General features: G+C 35.4%; 1 long non-coding RNA gene across 3 annotated transcripts in view; it reads left to right on the plus strand.

The window, feature by feature from the left end:
- The window catches only part of LOC129278083 (uncharacterized), a 30,389-nt gene extending 7,769 nt beyond the window's left edge, over positions 1 to 22,620 (plus strand). For 2 of the 3 annotated variants that reach the window (XR_010295858.1, XR_010295857.1), the window contains 13 exons: positions 147 to 284; positions 1,050 to 1,194; positions 10,266 to 10,425; positions 12,381 to 12,547; positions 13,752 to 13,908; positions 14,550 to 14,708; positions 15,533 to 15,676; positions 16,426 to 16,580; positions 17,398 to 17,541; positions 19,162 to 19,316; positions 20,538 to 20,681; positions 21,423 to 21,583; positions 22,441 to 22,620. This is a non-coding gene — a long non-coding RNA (uncharacterized LOC129278083). The remainder of the gene's footprint in view (positions 1 to 146; positions 285 to 1,049; positions 1,195 to 10,265; positions 10,426 to 12,380; positions 12,548 to 13,751; positions 13,909 to 14,549; positions 14,709 to 15,532; positions 15,677 to 16,425; positions 16,581 to 17,397; positions 17,542 to 19,161; positions 19,317 to 20,537; positions 20,682 to 21,422; positions 21,584 to 22,440) is intronic. The other variant, XR_010295856.1, reaches the window with a different exon arrangement.
- The last annotated feature ends 1,936 nt before the right edge of the window (positions 22,621 to 24,556 follow it).

Here is a 24,556-nt window from a genome sequence, read left to right on the forward strand (position 1 = left end):
TAGAATTTTCTGTTATCAATAGGAAAGAAAAGGGAAGACAATTCATGCTTTCATTATTATAATTACATGTTTTGTAGTGTGATGAATATTTTAGAAAAGGAAATGTTAGAATAATATTTTGTTCTTTCACTAATTGACATTTGCAGTCATATCACTCAGTGTACAGCATGTCTGCATGCCCTATCTTGTGTGAACCATCTTCCATCATAAATAAGAGAGCTAGTTTTCCGCAGACAAGGACATGACACCAATCTTGAATTCAACATCTACAAGGAATATCTGGGGTGAGTAGTTTTGAGATGAGTTATGATCTGAAAGATTCATTGGATTTGACCTAAAACTCTTTTAAAAAATCTAGTGACGTTCTTTTTTTGTTTTTGTTTAAACAGAGACGTAGATGAGTGTACAGGGAGAAGAATTTCTTTTTCACACGAAACGTTGAACCTCTGAAGTTTCAAAATGTAGATGTTTCATAATATATTTAGCAAATACTGTGTCATCAAATTGTTACCAAATTCATATACATTTATACATCAAAGTAGAGAGAAGAGAATATATTTTATTTAGGTTTTTATGCTTTTGAGAAAACAAAACTCCAAATACCCACAATCCCATTCTTCCCTTTTTCCCTTTGCATTCATATTGTTCTTTCTTTCCCTTCATGTTTTTCTTTCTTTTTGTAATGCCTCTTCCTTTTTGCAATGCCTCCTCACTATGCCCCTGAATCTTCCTACCAAAAAAACTTACTGATTAGGCAAGGTGATTGCATAATCCAACAAAATCCATTGTAAAATTCATATACTCAATTATGTAAACTTGATGCCACAAAATCAGGTAAGATTTGTGAGGCGTTTTGAGGAATATAGAATGGTGCAAATCTTCTAATTAAATTGCTCTGAAAAGTGTAATGATGTAGTATACAGGCAGCGTATTTGTCGAAATGTAAGCCTTAATTCATTTCATCTTTACATGTTTCATATTACAATGAATGTTTATGAACAGGAAATGTTTTTAGAATAATATTTTGTTCTTTCACTTGACATCTGCAGTCATGTCACTAGGTGTACAGCATGGATGCGCACCCTCTCTTGTGTGAACCATCTTCCAGCATAAATAAAAGAGGCATTCTCCGAGAGACAAGGATCTGACTCCATCTACATGGAATGTCTGGCGTGAGCAGTTATTGGTATAAAGGTGAGTTATCCAAAAGAGGCATTGGATTTGACATAAAGCTCTTTAAAATATTAAGTTACAGTGCCGGCCGCAGGAAACGTCACGCCCGAGCACGCAAACACCCTAGGGGGCTTTCGCGTCTAACCGAGGGTATTCAAGGGGAGCAGACTAGGGCGTTTAGCCGCACCCGCAGTTTCCTGCGTGCTCTATAATATTGGCCGTGCCCGCACTTATCCTAGGGAAACCTAGGATACGTACCATGCATTATGTTTACATGTGCATGTAATTTGGTCATCTTGTGATAGACCATTATGTTTTTAAACTAGCGTGATCGGAATCTATTGTAGATTTTTTTTTTTTTTTAGATGTTATTTGTTTTCTTTTCTTTCATTTTTTAAGTTACGTTTTCCCTTATTCCTTCTTTCCCTTTCTTCCTTCTTTGCTTCCTTCCTGTTTTCTTCTGTCTTTGTTTCTTTCAAATAATGAAGGAATTCTTTTTCTTTCTCTCTTCCTCCATTTTTCTTACTTTTATCTTTTCTCTCATGTTTTATCTTTCACACATTTATTCATCTTCCCTTCCTTTATTTTAATTCTTTCTTTCTTTATTCATTTCAAGTAATGACGGAAATTGTTATGTCTTTTATTCTTTCTTTTATCCTTTTATTCAAACTTTTTTCCTTTTAATTTTTCCTTATTTTTTCTTTCCTCTCAATTCATTTCTTGTTTCCTCATTTTTTGTCTCGCCTGCATAGCAGAGCGAGACTATAGGCGCCGCTTTTCCGACGGCGGCGGCGGCGGCGTCAACATCAAATCTTAACCTAAGGTTAAGTTTTTGAAATGACATCATAACTTGGAAAGTATATGGACCTAGTTCATGAAACTTGGACATAAGGTTAATCAAGTATTACTGAACATCCTGCCTGAGTTTCAGGTCACATGACCAAGGTCAAAGGTCATTTAGGGTCAATGAACTTAGACCATGTTGGGAAAATTATTTTCAAAATCTTAACCGAAGGTTAAGTTTTTGAAATGACATCATAACTTAGAAAGTATATGGACCTAATTCATGAAACTTGGGCATAAGATTAATCAAGTATTAGTGAACATCCTGCTCGAGTTTCAGGTCACGTGACCAAGGTCAAACGTCATTTAGGGTCAATGAACTTTGGTCAAGTTGGGGGTATTTGTTGAATTACTATCATAACTTTGAAAATATATGGATCTAGTCCATGAAACTTGGACATAAGGTTAATCAAGTATTAGTGAACATCCTGCTTGAGTTTCAAGTCACATGACCAAGGTCAAAGGTCATTTAGGGTCAATGAACTTTGGCCAAGTTGGGGGTATTTGTTGAATTACCATCATAACTTTGAAAATTTATGGATCTAGTTTATGAAACTTGGACATTAGGTTAATCAAGTACCACTGAATATCCTGTGCGAGTTTCAGGTCACATGACCATGGTCAATGGTCATTTAAGGTCAATGAATTTTGGCCGTGTTGGGGGTATTTATTAAATTACCATTCTAACTCTGAAAGGTTACGGATCTAGTTCATAAAACTTGGACAAAAGAGTAATCAAGTATCACTGAACATCCTGTACGAGTTTCAGGTCACATGACCATGGTCAAAGGTCATTAAAGGTCAATGAACTTTGGCCAGGTTGGGGGTATTTGTTGAATTACCATCCTAACTCTGAAAGTTTATGGATCTAGTTCATAAAACTTGGGATATAAGAGTAATCAAGCATCACTGAACATCCCCTGTGAGTTTCAGGTCACAAAACCAAGTCAAAGGTCAGTTAAGGTCAATAAACTTAGGCCATGTTGGGGTAATTGTTGAAGTGCCATCATAACTTTGAAAGTTTATGGATAGAGTGAATGAAATGTGGACATGGGTGTAGTTGACAGTCTTAAGTCTCCGTTCAAATGTCATTTATGGTCAATGAACGTGGTATTATGTCATTATATGAATGATGTTTTTGTGAATGATTATTTTATAGTAGTTTTCAAAGTTAGCACTGCTGCTATATTAAATTGCGTAATGCAGGCGAGACTGCCAGAGGCGTTCCACTTGTTTCTCTTTTCTTTCTTCCGCTCACCCTCCCTTCCCCTTTCTTAATATATTACGTTAGCAAGTCTAACACTGTGTACCCTTTTTGTTGATTTTTTGGCCTGGCTCGGTCGATCCGATGGTACATAGTGCTTTGTCGATTGTCCCGTATTTAATTTTGTGAAATCTGGTCACCCTGGCTGGAACATCGAATTTATTATTTTTCATTTACCGCAATGAATCTAATCAATTAATCTAATTTGATGCATTGGGTAAACTTTTTTCCTTACGCCTTACGTGGGAGACATACATGTATCATAAACTTGTTTTAAAAAAATAGGTCACAATTTAATGTCATGGAGATTAGTGCTGCCACCAAACGGATATCCGAACGGTTTCCGCCCGCGTGGATGGATAACGGTTTTCATTTTTCGGGTTCGGGTATCCGTGGACACTGATTCACCACTTTCCTGTCACAAAAACTCATTAAATTTAGTAAGACTCACCAACAAAATTTATTAGTTTTAGTCGCCAATATAATCACCAATATCAATTAATCTTCTTCGGTAATATATTCCCGCCGAAAACCATCGTTTTTATATCAGTTTTGAAACATGACCTTATATCAGTTTTGGAGCATGACCGTCCGTGAATGGAGTAAAGTTCCGTTCTGACAACGATGGCTATTTTACTATGGTTTCGCTTAAGATCGTTTTTCTTTCCCGTCTTATGTTTTGATGATTTCAAATGCGTAACTTATCGTATACTTTCTTACCTCGACTTTCAATGCGAGTGAAGAATGTTCAAAGATAATTTGGAACCATTTAAGCATCAAATAAATGTTATCGGTTTACTCGGGTGTGTCATGTTGTTTCTTGTAATTTATTCATCAAATGCAAAATTAATTCTACTTTTTCTCACAGCAACTTTCGTTACTAATGAAGATGATTATTTTTGAAACTATGAAAGCGTCGAATGAATGTTGGCTGCGTGTGTCATGTTGTTTTTGTCTCACCTGCATAGCAGAGTGAGACTATAGGCGCCGCTTTTCCTGATCTGATTCATGAAACTTGGACATAATAGTAATCAACTATTACTGAACATCCTGTGCAAGTTTCAGGTCACATGATCAAGGTCAAAGGTCATTTATGGTCAATGAACTTTGGTCAAATTGGGGTATTTGTTGAATTACTGCCATAACTTTGAAAGTGTGTTGGTCTAGTTCATAAAACATGGACATAAGAGTAATCAAGTATCACTGAACATCCTGTGTGCATTTTAGGTCACATGACCAAGGTCAAAGGTCAATGATCTTTGGCCATAATGGGGGTATTTGTTGCATTACCATCATAACTTTAAAAGTTTATGGATCTGATTCATGAAACTTGGACATAATAGTAATCAACTATTACTGAACATCTTGTGCAAGTTTCAGGTCACATGATCAAGGTCAAAGGTCATTTAGGGTCAATGAACTTTGGTCAAATTGGGGTATTTGTTGAATTACTGCCATAACTTTGAAAGTGTGTTGGTCTAGTTCATAAAACTTGGACATAAGAGTAATCAAGTATCACTGAACATCCTGTGCGCATTTTAGGTCACATGACCAAGGTCAAAGGTCAATGAACTTTGGCCATAATGGGGGTATCTGTTGAATTACCATCATAACTTGGAAAGTTGATGGATCTTACTCTTGAAACTTGGACATAAGAGTAATCAAGTATCACTGAACATCTTGTGCGAGTTTCAGGTCACATGATTAAGGTCAAAGGTCATGTAAGGTCAATGAACTTTGGCCACGTTGGGGGTATTTCTTGAATTACCATCATATCTCTATGAGTGTATGGGTCTAGTTCATAAAACGTGGAAATAAGAGTAACCAAGTATCACTGAACATCTTGTGCGAGTTATAGTAGTTTTCAAAATCAGCACTGCTGAGCTTGCGTGATGCAGGTGAGACGGCCAGAGGCATTCCACTTGTTTGTAATTTATTTAAATTGAAATGCATAACAAAATATTCATTTTCAGTACTTTTTTCTCACATCAACTTCGATATGAATGAAGAATGAAGATAATTTTGAAATCATGTTAACGTCAAATGCATGTTGATTGGCCAATTTATTTTGTTTCTTTTGATTTATTTATCAAATCCAAAATAATGAATCATCCCTTTTCTTTCTTAAACTGTCATTAATAATGATTAATTACAATGAAACTGTCCATTATCTAGATGTCAATTGTATATCCACTATGAATTTTGATATCCATCATCACGTAAACAACAATACTTAAATAAAAGGCGGTATCGTCCCAGAAGGTTCATGATGTGCGCCCGCCGAGTCGTATGTGGTCGGTTGTGAATCGACGTGTTTTGCAGTAAAACTTACTGGTGATGAACGTTAGTGATTAGTTACTGTTACTGTGATTAAATATTGTCTTGAATCTTTGTTAGAAGTGTGATTATGTTTCAGAAGTTGAGAAATGAGAAGCTTGGCTATAATTTTGGGAATGGGGAGAAACCCGACATGAAAATGAAAATATTCCAAGTACAATCCCATTTGAAGGTGTAGCGAGTATAATGTGGCCAAATATAGATCAGACGATTCACTCCAGACACGTTCAGACAGGACAGCACGTGCGTGAGCTGAATGATGTAGGCCTGTCTGGATTTAGACTTTTAGTAATAGTAGACTCGCACTTCACTCGCCTCGGTCAAATTCATTGCATCTTATTTCATTCGATCGGAACTAAAAAAATAAACACACATACTCTCGCAACAATTAAATGAGATCGTAACTAGGCCCGACTTGTATAACTCAAATAATAGTCATTTACACAGTCATACGATCTACATTTGTAGCCGTAGCCTCACGCTAACTCACATTAGTCAAATCCGATTGCAAAACAGACTCAACCCAAAATATTCAGCTTCTCGTAATTTCGTGGTTTTCAGAATTTTTTTTAATTAGCGCAAGCTGACTCTCGCCATCATCAGATAGGTTCAAAACTCAAATATAACTGAAAATCTTAAATATAACTCAAATAAGTGCAAATGGATATTATTTTTTATATTTCAGGGTAAAATTTTGGATACCCGTCCGCCGTCCGGTTTTCAGTGTCGGGTATCCGAATATTGAAATATCCGTTTCAAGTCAGGCCTAATGGAGATCAATTCTCTATCTTGTGGGATAAGTTTTTTTTCCATACGTACCCATTCCTCTCCCTTCAGCGTGAACTATACACATAATCCCATCTCCTTATGAACAGTGTAAGAACTAGAAAACATTTGAAACATTCTTCATTGAGTTTTAACGGGGTGCACAGGGTGGAATTAGGAAAGAAGAAAGAAAGGCATATCAAAAAAAAAAAAGAATTAAAATAGATAAAAGACATTAATAAGCAGACTTGATTTTTTTGGTAAATCAAAATTGACAAGTTATTAACAAAGTGAATGTTAACAAACATTAATGACAAACTTAAAATATAACAGAATTATGAATATCAAGGGCATTTGCGAATTCTCATTATGTTAAAACAAACGTGCAGTCAGTATTGGGATCGTCAATTCGTTGACATGGTTGATAAAACCCTAATAAAGGGAATGAAAGTTACGTTGAAAACGAATACTAGTATGACCAAGATCAAACAAAGTAGACGTGCAAAAAGCGAACACCAGCAAAACTGGTTGTGCTCATCGATTTGTTATTTGGTTCTTTTGTTATTGTCAACAGTCTGGTAGAGTCTTGCTCCCCACCCACACATTTGATCTCCTTTGATCACATCCGCTTCCCAATTTATGACAGTATGTTCATAGAAATGGGGGGGGGGGATTAATTTGTTGATGCGTTAGCAACAATAAATGAGGATATTCTTTTCATTTCGGTTCAAATCGGGTCTCTAAAACCCTCACCCTATAAAAGTATAAATTTACCTCAATGTAACAGATGGAACAGATTTATCTTTTTGCTAAAACATCTGATCACATTACCTGCTCTCTATTGCGGTTTTTAAGTTACATTGGTAGATATTCGAATTGGGAAGAGATGAAAGTGGTGGAAATTATAAAGGAGAAGCATGAAGAGGGGTTCCAGCTTCATGATGAGAACAACGCATATATTTCGCACAATTTTATACAAAATTATAGATGGGATTAAAACAAATATTAATATCCCTGATACACCTACATGATGATAATAACACAAATTATTGACGTCGAAGTAAATATTAAACTATCAATATCATATTTACGAACTGCGGTTTTATATTGATAGATTAGTCGGACATCAATTAAAGTTATAAACATTTTTTTTTTTCAGTAAAGCAAGATTTTCCTTCGAAATATATTTTGTTATATGAATTGGAAATGATAACACCAAGTCACAACTTGGTATAATACAGAATTCAGTGTTATATGGCAGCTAAAAATAATAATACATGATATTTGTAAAGCGCACTTTCCATCTTGATTGGATGCTCAATGCGCTTCAGAGCAAAGCAACAAAAGCTATTTACATAATGTAACTATTCAATTTTTTAAGCACATTTAGCTTCAATGTTTGAACACATACCCAAGTAAAAGTATGTTTTCGAAAGCTACTATGACGTAGTGTGTGGAATGGGTACTTAACGAGTTAATTATCACTTGCCGACAAAGCAAGAATGGAGCTATACAAACCATTCTTTTCTTTTGTTAAGAGTTTTGGTGGGTGCTCACGCAAACGCTAACTATCAAACCTAACAATTCTTTTCGGGGAACAAAGGAGTTAGTCAAGCCAAATTAAAGAATGAAAGCCTCGTCCCGGTTCACCTCTATATAGTCGAAAATCCTTTTAATCATCACGCGTGAGCATTACTGAGTAAAACAAGTTTCATAACTAAGTACTGCTGAACTATAGGGTATCCATATTACCATGAAACTATAAGCCCCCTCTATTTTCTCTTTCTCCCATTTCCCCTTCTTTTCTTCGCTCCCTTCTCCTTCTCTCACTTTTTCTATTTTCCTTCTCATTTTCCTTCCATCCCTTCCTTTTTGCCTTTTTCTTTCTTCTTTCTTGAATGAGCGGATGTTAATTCGGGACAAGTTTTTAATTGATGCAACGAGAGCAGGAAACTGTGAGCATGGTGAGAGAAAATAATTACAAGATTGAGCGCAAGAATGTTCAATACTTGTCATCAGCGTAAAAATGGGCAGATGCGAGTTACTTAAGTATTTTCTGACATGAAAAACTGGACAATTTCCCAAATTTTTCTTCCCGCTTTTTTTCTTTTCCTCTACTTTTTCTTAAGTCCCACTTCTTTTGTCCGCTGTACTTTTTACTTTTTCCTGCACCCTTCCTTCTCTTCCCTCCTCCGCTTTTTTTACTCCATTTAATTATGTCTCTCTTCTTCATTTTATTTAACTTTCCCCTCCTTATCCTTCTCTCTTTCTCATTCTGTCCTTTTTCCTTTTCTTCCTTTGTCTCTTCTTCTCCCCTTCGATTTTCAATCTATTTTCCTTTTCTCCTTTCCCTCTTTTCTTTCTGTCTCTCTGTCTTTCTGTCCATTTCACCTTTTCCTTATTTCTTTTCTTTACCCCTTCTCCCTCTTTCTCCTCTTTGCCACACCCCCCCTCTATTTTCTCTTTCTCCCCTTTCCCCTTCTCTCACTTTTTCTATTTCTCTTATCTCTTTCCTTCTCGTCTTCAGTCCATCCCTTCCTTTTCACATTTTCTTTCATTTTTACTTTCTTCTTCTCCCTTTTATCTGCATCTCGTAGATCCGCGCCTGAAAGACATGTCAGGGTATATACAAAAGGATGACCATGCAGGGAAAGAAGAGTAAATAGTTCTAGGACGACCTCCGGAATGTAGGGTCAACATCGACAAATACCTGCTCCTTTGTCAGAAACTCATTTACAATCACGACTAACCATGTCAGTGAATGAAATAACGGACACTACGGGAAGAATATTCATAGGAAAGGACCCTTTACGCTGGTGCCAGTGTGAAATCGAACACAATAAGTCATTCGGTGAAAAAGCCTACGATCCCAGTTATCAACCCAAAACTTTGTAATTTTCATAACAGATTTTATCCACGATAAATGATAAAAAACTTATGCTTGATATGAGATAAAAATCACATGCAGTCTTGAACGAATGTGTCAAATCAGACCTCCTCTTTCGACCAAGAATGCGTGGTCAAACATCCTAGGGAAACACCCTAGGATAGACGCGGGCGCTCTCCTAGGGCACTCATGTCCTAGAGGAGCGGACGCGGGCCTCTTCCCTCGTCCGCTTCCCTCAAATGTCCGCTACGGGCTACCGCGTTCGCCCTAGGGGGCACTGTGATGTTTCCCGCGGCCGGCACTGTACATTAAAAATATTGAACTTACGGTAAACAGAGGAGTAGATTTGTGTACTTGGAGAAAACATTCTTTCCTGCACATAGCATTAGACCTCTGAGGTTCCCAGACATGAATGTATCATAATATATATAGCAAGAATGATGTGTCATCAAATTGTTAAATTGGCAAAGAGATGATGCTTGGAGTGATCATTTCCCTTTTCTGCAAACTGCATAATCCTTTGTGATTTATCAGATTTAAGTATAATTTCTTTGACTCATATCCCACGCTTCATTTTGAATGATTACGAAACTGTATAGAATTCAAAATGTCGAATTAAGGTCAGGAAACAGGACAAGAGATGAATGTGCAAGGGATATTGAATGAAATTTCATAGTGTTTGAAAACAAAAAATTGTCCCATTTTTTCAATAAAAAATAACATCAATTTATACCTGCATGTTTTTAAATGAACTTGAGTGAACTAAAAATTTGTCGTCCAGTAATAAGGTGAAAAGCAGGAGAAGTAGCTTATGGGGAGTGGTGGCAGAAAGGATGGAGTTCACAAACTTTGACCACAAGTTTAGAATTTTCTGTTATCAAGAAAGGGGAAGACAGTTCCTATTTTCATAATTACATATTGGATTGGATGTTGAATATTTTTTAAAAGGAAATTTTGTTAAGAATAATATTTTGTTCTTTCACTTTACATCTGCAGTCATATCACTCAGTGTACAACATGGCTACATCCCCTATCTTGGGTGAAGTATCTTCTTGCATAATTGAAACAGCCAGTCTACCAGAAACAAGGACATGACACCAATCTTGATATTATCATCTAAAAGGAGCGTGTGGCGTGAGCAGTTATTGGTATTAAGGTGAGTTATGATCCAAAAGAGGCACGGAGGCGCGATAGCTCAGTCGGTAGAGCGGGGGATTCGTATTCCGGTGACCCGGGTTCGATTCCCACTTGGTGCGCTAGTGCCCTTTGGTAAGGCATTAATCCCCATTACCAGGTCCTTCGGAGAGGACCATAAGCCGTCGGTCCTCTGGTTGCTTGCTTACAAGCATTCATGCTTTCTTAGCAACTGAATCAGGTAAAAAATCCCCACCAATCACCACCAAGGCATTGGATTTGACGTTAAACTCTTTAAAAAAAGTTACATTAAACAAATTTAACTTGTGAAACACAGGAGTACATGGGTGTACAGGGAGAAGACATTCTTTCCTGCACATAGCACTGAACCTTTGAAGTTTCCAAACATGAATGTCTCATATATGTCATCAAATTGTTAACCAAATTCATATTGGTTTTTAGCATCTTCACCAGTTTTATTTTAAATAACTTTCAAAGATTATGAAGAAAAATAGAGTGGAAAAACTGGCGAAGAGGTGATGCAAGGAAAGAATGTTTCTTTTTTTTGCACAATCCTCTGGTTTGTTAAGTTTAGGAAAGATTTCTTTTTGAATGATTACATCACTATATTGACATTCAAAATGTCAAATTAAGGTCAGGAAACAGGACAAGAGAAGGAGAAGTCGTGGAATGAAATTTTATTACGTTTGATAAACAAAAATTGTCCCATTCTGTTATTAATTTATACCTGCATGTTTTTAAATGAGTAACCTAAGTGAACTAAAACTTGGTTGTCTGGTAATGAGGTGAAAAGCAGGAGAAGTACATGTATAGCCTAAGGGTAGTGGTGGCAGAAAGGATGGAGTTTACCAATTCTGACCACAAGTGTAGAAATTTCTTCTATCAATTAGAAAGGGGAAGACGGTTTATACTTTTTGTCTCACCTGCATAGCAGAGTGAGACTATAGGCGCCGCTTTTCCGACGGCGACGGCGGCGACGGCGGCGTCAACATCAAATCTTAACCTGAGGTTAAGTTTTTGAAATGACAGCATAACTTAGAAAGTATATGGACCTAGTTCATGAAACTTGGCCATAAGGTTAATCAAGTATTACTGAACATCCTGCCTGAGTTTCATGTCACATGACCAAGGTCAAAGGTCATTTAGGGTCAATGAACTTAGACCATGTTGGGGGAATCAACATCAAAATCTTAACCTAAGGTTAAGTTTTTGAAATGTCATCATAACTTAGAAAATATATGGACCTAGTTCATGAAACTTATACATAAGGTTAATCAAGTATCACTGAACATCCTGCATGAGTTTCACATCACATGACCAAGGTCAAAGGTCATTTAGGGTCAATGAACTTTGGCCGAATTGGGGGTATCTGTTGAATTACCATCATAACTTTGAAAGTTTATGGATCTGATTCATGAAACTTGGACATAATAGTAATCAAGTATTACTGAACATCCTGTGCAAGTTTCAGGTCACATGATCAAGGTCAAAGGTCATTTAGGGTCAATGAACTTTGGCCAAATTGGGGTATTTGTTGAATTACATGTACAGCCATAAATTTGAAAGTGTGTTGGTCTAGTTCATAAAACTTGGACATAATAGTAATCAAGTATCACTGAACATCCTGTGCGAGTTTCAGGTCACATGATCAAGTTCAAAGGTCATGTAAGGTCAAAGAACTTTGGCCACGTTGGGGGTATTTGTTGAATTGCCATCATATCTCTATAAGTGTATTGGTCTAGTTCATAAAACGTGGAAATAAGAGTAACCAAGTATCACTGAACATCTTGTGCGAGTTATAGTAGTTTTCAAAATCAGCACTGCTGCTATATTGAATCGCGTGATGCAGGTGAGACGGCCAGAGGCATTCCACTTGTTAAATTACATATTCGATTGGATGATGAATGTTTATGGAAAGGTAATGTTAGAATATTTTTTTTCACTTGATATGTGCAGTCTTAACACTCAGTTTACAGTATGGCTACATCCCCTATCTTGTGAGAACCATCTACCAACATAAATGAAAGAGCTAGTCTACCAGAGTCAAGGACATGACACACACCAATCTTGAAATCATCTACATGTACATGGAATGTCGGGTGTAAAGATTTATTGTTATTAAGGTGAGTTACATGTATGATCTAAAAGATGCGGTTTTTGTCTCACTTGCATAGCAGAGTGAGACTATAGGCGCCGCTTTTCCAACGGCGGCGGCGGCGTCAACACCAAATCTTAACCTGAGGTTAAGTTTTTGAAATGACAGCATAACTTAGAAAGTATATGGACCTACATGTACATGTACAGTACAGTTCATGTTGGGGGAATCAACATCAAAATCTTAACCTAAGATTAAGTTTTCGAAATGTCATGATAACTTTGAAATTTTATGGATCTGATTCATGAAACTTGGACATAATAGTAATCAAGTATTACTGAACATCCTGTGCAAGTTTCAGGTCACATGATCAAGGTCAAAGGTCATTTAGGGTCAATGAACTTTGGCCAAATTGGGGTATTTGTTGAATTACCATCATAACTTTGAAAGTGTGTTGTTCTAGTTCATAAAACTTGGACATAAGAGTAATCAAGTATCACTGAACATCCTGTGCGCATTTTAGGTCACATGACCAAGGTCAAAGGTCAATGAACTTTGGCCATAATGGGGGTATCTGTTGAATTACCATCATAACTTTGAAAGTTTATGGATCTGACTCGTGAAACTTGGACATGAGAGTAATCAAGTATCACTGACCATCCTGTGCAATTTTCAGGTCACATGATCAAGGTCAAAGGTCATGTAAGGTCAATGAACTTTGTCCACGTTGGGGGTATTTGTTGAATTACCATCATATCTCTGTAAGTGTATTGGTCTTGTTCATAAAACGTGGAAATAAGAGTAACCAAGTATCACTGAACATCTTGTGCGAGTTATAGTAGTTTTCAAAATCAGCACTGCTGCTATATTGAATTGCGTGATGCAGGTGAGACCGCCAGAGGCATTCCACTTGTTTTCTCTATATATTACAGCATTTTTTTCCTGCATCTTTTTTATGAGTTACTTTAAAAGTGAATTAAAGATTGGTTGTCCAGTAATAAGTGAAAAAGCAGGAGAAGTAGCTTATGGGGAGTTGTGGCAGAAAGGAAGGAGTTTACCAACTTTAACCACAAGTGTACAAATTATTTGTTATGAATTAGAAAAAAAAGGGAAGACGATTCATACTTTCATAATTAAATGTTTGATTGTACGATGAATGTTTTTGAAAAGGAAATTTTGTTACACTGTAGATTCCAAGGATGATATTTTTTTATTTCACTTTACATCTGCAGTCAAATCACTCAGTGTACAGCATGGATACATCTCTCATCTTGTATGAACCATCTTCCAGCATAAATGAGAGAGCTAGTCTACCAGAGAAAAGGATATGACACCAATCTTGATATTATCATCAGCATGGAATGTCTGTGACCAGTTAATGGTATTTAGGTGAGTTATGATCCAAAAGAGGCATTGGATTTGACATTAAACTCTTTAAACATTTAGTTACATTAAACATATGTAACATGTGAAAAAGAGGAGTAGATGGGTCGACAGGGAGAAGACATTCTTTCCTGCACACAGTGTTGAACCTTTGAAGTTTCCAAATATGAATGTATCATATATGTCATCAAATTGTTAACCAAATTCACATATGTTTTTAGCATCTTCACCAGTTTTATTTTAAATAATTTTCAAAGATTATGAAGGAAAAGCAGAAGTAGCCTATGGGGAGTGGTGCAGAAAGGATGGAGTTTCATTACATTTGATAAACTGTTTTTTTCTATATATTACAACATTTTTGCCTGCATCTTTATTAATGAGTAACTTTAATAGTGAATTTAAAAAATTGGTTATCCAGTAATAAGGTGAAAAGCAGGAGAAGTAGCTTATGGGGAGTTGTGGCAGAAAGGATGGAGTTTACCAACTTTAACCACAAGTGTACAAATTTTTTGTTATGAATTAGAATGAAAAGGGAAGATGATTCATACTTTCATAATTAAATGTTTGATTGTACGATGAATGTTTTTGAAAAGGAAATTTTGTTAGATTCCAAGGATGATATTTGTTCTTTCACTTTACATCTGCAGTCATATCACTCAGTGTACAGCATGGATACATCTCTCATCTTGTGTGAACCATCTTCCAGCATAAATGAGAGAGCTAGTCTACCAGAGAAAAGGATATGACACCAATCTTGATACTATCATCAGCATGGAATGTCGAAAGTGAGCAGTTATTGGTATTAGGTGAGTTATGATCCAAAAGAGGCATTGGATTTGACATTAAACTCTTTAAAAAAAAGTTACATTAAACAAATTTAACTTGTGAAACAGAGGAGTAGATGGGTGTACAGGGAGAAGACATTCTTTCCCACACATAGTACTGAACCTTTGATGAAGTTTGCAACATGAATGTATCATAATATATTTATCAAACATGATGTGTCATCAAATCATTAATCAAATTCATAAATATTTTTAGCATCTTCACCAGTTTTAATTTAAATAATTTTCAAAGAATATGAAGAAAAAAAGAGAGGGAAAACTGGCAAAGAGGTGATGCAAGGAAAGAATTTGTCCCTTTTTTGCAAACTGCATAATCCTCTGTGGTTTCTCAAATTTAGGAAAGATTTCTTTGAATCGTATCCCACGCCTCATTGTGAATGATTACAAAACTGTATTGACATTCAAAATGTCAAATTAAAGTCGGGAAACAGGACAAGAGGAGAAGTCGTGGAATGAAATTTTATTACGTTTGATAAACAAAAATTGTCCCATTCTTTTATTAATTTATACCTGCATGTTTTTATATGAGTAACCTAAGTGAACTAAAACTTGGTTGCCTGATAATGAGGTGAAAAGCAGGAGAAGTACATGTACACTGTAGCTGATGGGGAGTGGTGGCAGACAGGATGGAGTTTACCAATTCTCGCCACAACTGCAGAAATTTCTTCTATCAATTAGAAAGGGGAAGACAGTTCATACTCTCTTAATTACATATTCAATTGGATGATGAATGTTTATGGAAAGGTAATGTTAGAATAATATTTTTATTCACTTTACATCTGCAGTCATATCACTCAATGTACAACACGTCTACGTCCCCTATCTTGTGTGAACCATCTTCCAGCATTTAATAAGAGAGCTACATGTAGTTTACCACAGACAACGACATGACACCAATCTTGTCGGGTGTGAGCAGTATTGGTATTTAGGTGAGTTGTGATCCAAAATAGGCATTGGATTTGACATAAAACTCTTTAAAACATTTGGTCACATTAATCAAATTAAACAGAGTAGTAGATCAGTGTACATGGAGATGACTTTCTTTCCTATACATAGCGTTGAACTTATTAAGTTTCCTAATGTGAATGTATCATGATATATTTAGCAAGAATGATGTGTTATCAAATTGTTAAATTGACAAAGAGATGATGCATGGAATTTTTTTCTTTTCTGCAAACTGCAGAATCTTGTGTGATTTATCAAATTTAGGAATAATTTGTATGAATCATATCCCACCCCTCATTTTGAATGATTAAGAAACTGTATTGACATTCAAAATGTCAAATTAAGTTAGGAAAACAGGACAAGAGATGGATGTGCAAGCCAAGGACGTGGAATGAAGTTTCATCGCATTTGATTAACTATTTTGTTCAGATATATTACAGCATTAATTTATGCCTGCATCTTTTTAATGAGTAACTTTAAAGAGTGAATTAAAAGTTGGTTATCCAGTAATAAGGTGAAAAGCAGGAGAAGTAGCTTATGGGGAGTTGTGGCAGAAAGGATGGAGTTTACCAACTTTGACCACAAGTGTAGAAATTATTTATGAATCAGAAGGAAAAGGGAACATTATTCATACTTTCATAATAAAATATTTGATTGTAAGATGAATGTTTTTGAAAAGGAAATTTGTTAGATTCTAAGGATAATATTTTGTTCTTTCACTTTACATCTGCAGTCATATAACTCAGTGTACAACATGGCTACATTCTATATCTTGTGTGAACCATCTTCCAGTATGAATAAGAGAGCTAGTCTACCAGAGAAAAGGATATGACACCAATCTTGAAATCATCATCTACATGGAATGTCTAGATGAGTATTGGTATTTTGGTGAGTTATGATTCAAAAGATGCATTGGATTTGACATTAAACTCTTTAAACATTTCGTTACGTTAAACATATCTAACATGTGAAACAGATGAGTAAATGGGTGTACAGGGAGAAGACATTCTTTCCTGTGCATAACGTTGAACCTCTTAAGTTTCCAAACATGAATGTGTCATAATATATTTATCAAACATGATGTGTCATCAAATTGTAAACCAAATTCATATATATTTTTAGCTTCTTCACCAGTTTTAATTTAAATAATTTTCAAAGAATATGAAGAAAAAAAGAGAGGGAAAACTGGCAAAGAGGTGATGCAAGGAAAGAATTTTTCCCTTTTTTGCAAACTGCATAATCCTCTGTGGTTTCTCAAATTTAGGAAAGATTTCTTTGACTCGTATCCCACGCCTCATTGTGAATGATTACAAAACTGTATTGACATTCAAAATGTCAAATTAAAGTCGGGAAACAGGACAAGAGGAGAAGTCGTGGAATGAAATTTTATTACGTTTGATAAACAAAAATTGTCCCATTCTTTTATTAATTTATACCTGCATGTTTTTATATGAGTAACCTAAGTGAACTAAAACTTGGTTGCCTGATAATGAGGTGAAAAGCAGGAGAAGTACATGTAGCTGATGGGGAGTGGTGGCAGACAGGATGGAGTTTACCAATTCTCACCACAACTGCAGAAATTTCTTCTATCAATTAGAAAGGGGAAGACAGTTCATACTTTCTTAATTACATATTCAATTGGATGATGAATGTTTATGGAAAGGTAATGTTAGAATAATATTTTTTTTTCACTTTACATCTGCAGTCATATCACTCAATGTACAACACGTCTACGTCCCCTATCTTGTGTGAACCATCTTCCAGCATTTAATAAGAGAGCTACATGTAGTTTACCACAGACAAAGACATGACACCAATCTTGTCGGGTGTGAGCAGTATTGGTATTTAGGTGAGTTGTGATCCAAAATAGGCATTGGATTTGACATAAAACTCTTTAAAACATTTGGTCACATTAATCAAATTAAACAGAGTAGTAGATCAGTGAACATGGAGATGACTTTCTTTCCTATACATAGCGTTGAACTTATTAAGTTTCCTAATGTGAATGTATCATGATATATTTAGCAAGAATGATGTGTTATCAAATTGTTAAATTGACAAAGAGATGATGCATGGAATTTTTTTCTTTTCTGCAAACTGCAGAATCTTGTGTGATTTATCAAATTTAGGAATAATTTGTATGAATCATATCCCACCCCTCATTTTGAATGATTAAGAAACTGTATTGACATTCAAAATGTCAAATTAAGTTAGGAAAACAGGACAAGAGATGGATGTGCAAGCCAAGGACGTGGAATGAAGTTTCATCGCATTTGATTAAAGATCCAGACCGGACCCGAAAATGAAATTGCTAAATTTTATACCAATCGAAAGCTTATAAGCTACTCAATACAGCAAGGTATGCTTTATGCATTTTCACCGCTTCCCAGCTGAGTATTTTGCTTGTGAATATTCCAATTATCGGGCTTCGAACCCCGCTTAGAAAATAGGCTTTATTGTGCTTTTCACCTGCCTCGAGATGGTGACGTCACGTTGTGTAAGAAGCGTCGTGATTCCATAGGTTTGTACACAGAAAAACTGGGTGATTTTTTGCTTTCCAGATAACGCATTTCATTCTCTTCACTTCTATCACAGAGGTATATCACATATATTTTTACCCACAAGCTTGAATTTATGAAATCTACAGTTTTGAACTAGTTTTTGCCATATTTTATTTCCTGCTTATTTGGCGCAAATTTCAATTCTATCTGCATTTAGATTATGTATAACAACTTTTCCTGACATAGCAATTTAGGCCCAATAAGAGCCAAACAAAGAAATCACAAAAAAGGTAGTGAATAGTTGTAGGTTTACAACAATTTGAACAGTGAATAATTTTGAGTGCCATTTTCATCTGAAAACGAAAAAAAAAAATGGATTCATAACATGAAAATGGAAGAAAATACCCAATGCTTTTGTACACAAACCTATGGAATCACAACCCTCCTGACACAACGTGACGTCATCATTTCCAGGCGACGTGGGGGTGCTCAATCGAAGCGTACTTTGGAGGAGCAGTTTCTTTGATTTTTATTTAATATTTGTCAGAAATGGAAGGAGATATATGTAATATTTTTGGTATATTTGTATTGTATGAATCATTACCTTTATTTTGATATATGACTGTTTTTACACCGGTCAGGGTCTTTAACTATTTTGTTCAGATATATTACAGCATTAATTTATGCCTGCATCTTTTTAATGAGTAACTTTAAAGAGTGAATTAAAAGTTGGTTATCCAGTAATAAGGTGAAAAGCAGGAGAAGTAGCTTATGGGGAGTTGTGGCAGAAAGGATGGAGTTTACCAACTTTGACCACAAGTGTAGAAATTATTTATGAATCAGAAGGAAAAGGGAACATTATTCATACTTTCATAATAAAATATTTGATTGTAAGATGAATGTTTTTGAAAAGGAAATTTTGTTAGATTCTAAGGATAATATTTTGTTCTTTCACTTTACATCTGCAGTCATATAACTCAGTGTACAACATGGCTACATTCTATATCTTGTGTGAACCATCTTCCAGTATAAATAAGAGAGCTAGTCTACCAGAGAAAAGGATATGACACCAATCTTGAAATCATCATCTACATGGAATGTCTAGATGAGTATTGGTATTTTGGTGAGTTATGATTCAAAAGATGCATTGGATTTGACATTAAACTCTTTAAACATTTCGTTACGTTAAACATATCTAACATGTGAAACAGATGAGTAAATGGGTGTACAGGGAGAATACATTCTTTCCTGTGCATAACGTTGAACCTCTTAAAGAGAAATTCCAGTATTTGCAGTAAACACTGATTTCATGAGAAAGTCTGTAAAACAAGGCTTAATTGTCAGTATATCATCGAGGATCTAGATCTGGTACAGTTACATAAACTGAACTTTGTGAAATCTTGAAATCTACGCTGAAAAATGTTCACACTGAAGATCACCAACACAGATAGGCACACGTGGGACAGTGTATTATTATTGCTAAAATAAAGACCCGACGGAAGTGACCGAATCCGCGCTTATTTTGCTTATTTCTCAGCAATTACACAATTTCTTCCAGAATCCTTTGGCACATATTTTTTATTCATACAAACAGACACTTAGGTGGTCATTATATTAGATTCTGTAAAAAGTCATTTTTAGATCGTTACCAAAACTGGAATTTATCTTTAAGTTTCCAAACATGAATGTGTCATAATATATTTATCAAACATGATGTGTCATCAAATTGTAAACCAAATTCATATATATTTTTCGATTCTTCACCAGTTTTAATTTAAATAATTTTCAAAGAATATGAAGAAAAAAAGAGAGGGAAAAGTGGCAAAGAGGTGATGCAAGGAAAGAATTTGTCCCTTTTTTGCAAACTGCATAATCCTCTGTGGTTTCTCAAATTTAGGAAAGATTTCTTTGACTCGTATCCCACGCCTCATTGTGAATGATTACAAAACTGTATTGACAGTCAAAATGTCAAATTAAAGTCGGGAAACAGGACAAGAGGAGAAGTCGTGGAATGAAATTTTATTACGTTTGATAAACAAAAATTGTCCCATTCTTTTATTAATTTATACCTGCATGTTTTTATATGAGTAACCTAAGTGAACTAAAACTTGGTTGCCTGATAATGAGGTGAAAAGCAGGAGAAGTACATGTACACTGTAGCTGATGGGGAGTGGTGGCAGACAGGATGGAGTTTACCAATTCTCGCCACAACTGCAGAAATTTCTTCTATCAATTAGAAAGGGGAAGACAGTTCATACTTTCTTTATTACATATTCAATTGGATGATGAATGTTTATGGAAAGGTAATGTTAGAATAATATTTTTTTTCACTTTACATCTGCAGTCATATCACTCAATGTACAACACGTCTACGTCCCCTATCTTGTGTGAACCATCTTCCAGCATTTAATAAGAGAGCTACATGTAGTTTACCACAGACAAAGACATGACACCAATCTTGTCGGGTGTGAGCAGTATTGGTATTTAGGTGAGTTGTGATCCAAAATAGGCATTGAATTTGACATAAAACTCTTTAAAACATTTGGTCACATTAATTAAATTAAACAGATTAGTAGATCAGTGTACTTTCCTTTACATAGCGTTGAACTTATGAAGTTTCCAAACGTGAATGTATCATGATATATTCAGAAAGAATGATATGTTATCAAATTGTTAAATTGGCAAAGAGATGATGCATGGAATTTTTTTTCTTTTCTGCAAACTGCAGAATCCCCTGTGATTTATCAAATTTGAGAATAATTTCTTTGACTCGTATCCCATGCTTCATTTTGAATGATTAAGAAACTGTATTGACATTCAAAATGTCAAATTAAATGAGGAAAACAGGACAAGAGATGGATGTGCAAGCCAAGGACGTGGAATGATGTTTCAAAGCATTTGTTTAACTATTTTGTTCAGATATATTACAGCATTAATTTATGCCTGCATCTTTTTATTGAGTAACTTTAAGAGTGAATTAAAAGTTGGTTATCCAGTAATAAGGTGAAAAGCAGGAGAAGTAGCTTATGGGGAGTTGTGGCAGAAAGGATGGAGTTTACCAACTTTGACCACAAGTGTAGAAATTATTTGTTATATGAATGAGAAGAAAAAGGGAACATTATTCATGCTTTCATAATTAAATGTTTGATTATACGATGAATGTTTTTGAAAAGGAAATTTTGTTTAAATTCTAAAGATAATATTTTGTTCTTTCACTTTACATCCGCAGTCATATCACTCAGTGTACAACATGGCTACATTCCATATCTTGTGTGAACCATCTTCCAGCATAAATGAGAGAGCTTTTTACCACAGACAAGGACATGACACCAATCTTGAAATCATCTACGGTACATGGAATGGATAGTGTAAGCAGTTTTTGATATTTAGGTGAGTTATGATAAAAAAAATGCATTGGATTTGACATACATGTAAAACTCTTTTAAAAACCTAGGCTCCTTAACATATTTACCTCGTGAAACAGAGGAGTAGATGCATGTATAGGGAGAAGAATTTATTTTTTTCACACAAGACGTTGAACCTCTGAAGTTTCAAAATGTGGATGTTTAATAGGTGGATGTTTAATAGTAGATTTAGCAAATACTTTGTCATCAAATTGTTAACCAAATTCATATACATTTCTACATCAAAGTAGAGAGAGAGAAAATATTTTGTTTAGGTTTTTATGCTTTAGAGAAAAAACTCCAAATACCCACAATCCCATTCTTCCCTTTTCTCCCTTTGCATTCATATTTCTCTTTCTTTCTTTTTACGATTTTCTTTCTTTTTGTAACTGCCCCCCCCCCCCAATACCTCCTCACTATGCCCCTGAACCATCCTACAAAAAACAATTTCTGATTATGCAAGGTGATTTCAGTTATTTCAGTTGCGACATCTGCATATAGTAGGCTCTTCTCAGAAGGAAACATTTTGGAGAAATTTGGTTCTTTAATTTAGAATTGTATGTTTGTAAACAAACAATCAATTTTATTGTAATATTCATACTGTATATTCAAATTAATAAACTAGATGACACAAAAATTAGGTGATATTTGTGAATATGTTGTGGTACTTGCCTCTAAATTAAATTGCCCTGAAAAGTGTTATGGTGTAGTATACTGGCAGTACATTAGTCCAAATGTAAGCCTTAATACATTTCATTTGTACATGTTTTATAGTATGATGAATGTTTTAAAAAAGGAATTTTTGTTAGAATAATATTTTGTTCTTTCACTTTACATCTGCAGTCATATCACTCAGTGTACAGCATGTCTACATCCCCTATCTTGTGTGAACCATCTTCCAGCATAAATAAGAGAGCTAGTTTACCGCAGACAAGGACATGACACCAATCTTGAAATCATCATCTATGTGAAATGTCTGGATGAGTATTGGTATTTTGTCATAGTTTCAAAAGCAAATGGTCAGATCTGTATATTCCTTTATATTCATTGGAGGTTGTGTACAAAAATACAGTTATGCATATTGACTGGGTATGCTTGTTTTCACGTAAATATGAGATCATATTTTACAGCCACTTTTTTCCACTTTTCTATAGGGAACTCTTATTTATCTAATCATAAACGATGGCAACAATTTCCAAGGACACAGAGAGGGGCATTTAGTCTAGTAAATGGGCATCCATAATGTATTTACTATCAAACAAATTGAATGAACCAAATATCATTTAAAATATATCCAAACATGTTTTATTTTTAATTACCCGACTCTATCCTCACTTGTCATATGTATTTTTCCATTTAAGACATTTTTGACGTGTGGGCAGTTTCTACCAACCTCTTATACCAAAATGTTGGCAACATTTGAATAATTCAGAACATGCTCCAACACACAAAAAAGTTAATTTATCAAAAAATAAGTGATTCATGTAAAGAGGACAATATACATGGCCAGTGAGGGTATATGCATTTGCTACTCATGAACCCATTTTCGTGTGTTTTATAATAAGTTTTGTGTAGATCCAAGGGGCAGGTCCAAGCTACTATCTGTATCTAAATTATTTGTTCTTTCATTAATGGATGTATACAGTGTAGGGCATACTTACTAGTAATTTGTGCATAATGTTGGAAATGTTTTGCAAGTATTGTGAGGCTTAGAATTAAGATTGTTTGGTAATCGAGTCTTGGATGTATTTGTGGAGAATTTTTTTGTTAACTAGTCTGCAAAAGTGGATCCAAAGGTTTTCCAGAGTTTTTGCCTTTTGTGTTTTATCTCTGGTTTTTTACCCTGGATGTACTTGTCGTAGAATTTTTTAACAGAAACATTTCTCCCTCCCAACTTCTGTGCACAATACCTTTATACTTATTTTTCCATGAGTATTGTTGATATGTTCTGTCCAATTTAGTCAATTGTTACTCAAAGAAAGGTGATAGATCAAATGCACAGAGTATAATATGTGTGGCACTAGTGTACCTAACAGGGGTGGGGGGGCAGACTTCCCTCCCCCTGACGAGTCACAACTCATGCAGGGTACACTGTACGTATCCCTGCCCCCCCCCCCCCCCCTGAGGAGTCACAACTGATCCAGGGGATGTGCCCCCACTCCTTTTGAGAAGCCAAATTAATAATGTGTAATGTAAAATGCAATGAAAACAGACGTGTTCCCCCCTCTTTTGAACCTGAAGACCTTTTTTTTTTTGTTGCTTGCCAATTTTTTTTCTGGTAAGAAATCTTTGGGGGTTGAAGACCTTTTTTTTTGCTTGTCAAATTTTTTCACTGACGAAATATTCTCCAAAAAATTTGCCCCCCCCTTTTGGAAAATCCTAGGTACGCCAGTGATGTGTAATGCTATTAATCTCTAACCCTAAAAAGACTTTAAAAAACAAACAAATCTCATTACGTCAAAACCCCATTTTGGGGGACACCGCAGTTCGGATTGCAAACTGCGGTTCTAGACCCAGTCAGACCGCAGGTCCCTATGCTAATGAGCAAAAAGGCCAGATTCATCCAAATCATCTCGTGGCTGAATTCTCCTCCTTGCAAAATCTCGTGATTCGTGAGATTTTCTTTCTCTAAGAATTTACCTGTTTTAACCTCAAGTTAAATGAAATATTATTGCACCATCAGATAGAGTAAAAGTTACTCTTTCATATTGGTCATTTATTTTGTATACAATATTTTGTTAAATAAGTAAATTTCTGGCCTGAAATTGTGCCTCAAAACTGAATTTTCTTCCTCTGTTTTCTTTTGCAAATTGTGCAAAATTTTTATTTTGAGCCTCAATGATATCTATATCACCATAAAGCTGAACTTCCGTACTTTCTCACAATGCCACTCTTGATATGCGGCACCTTTTAATCGGGTCAAGATCACACTTTTCCGACCAAGGTACAAGACGAGATT

Source organism: Lytechinus pictus, chromosome 15, assembly GCF_037042905.1.
Source record: "Lytechinus pictus isolate F3 Inbred chromosome 15, Lp3.0, whole genome shotgun sequence".
Classification (NCBI taxonomy): domain Eukaryota; kingdom Metazoa; phylum Echinodermata; class Echinoidea; order Temnopleuroida; family Toxopneustidae; genus Lytechinus; species Lytechinus pictus.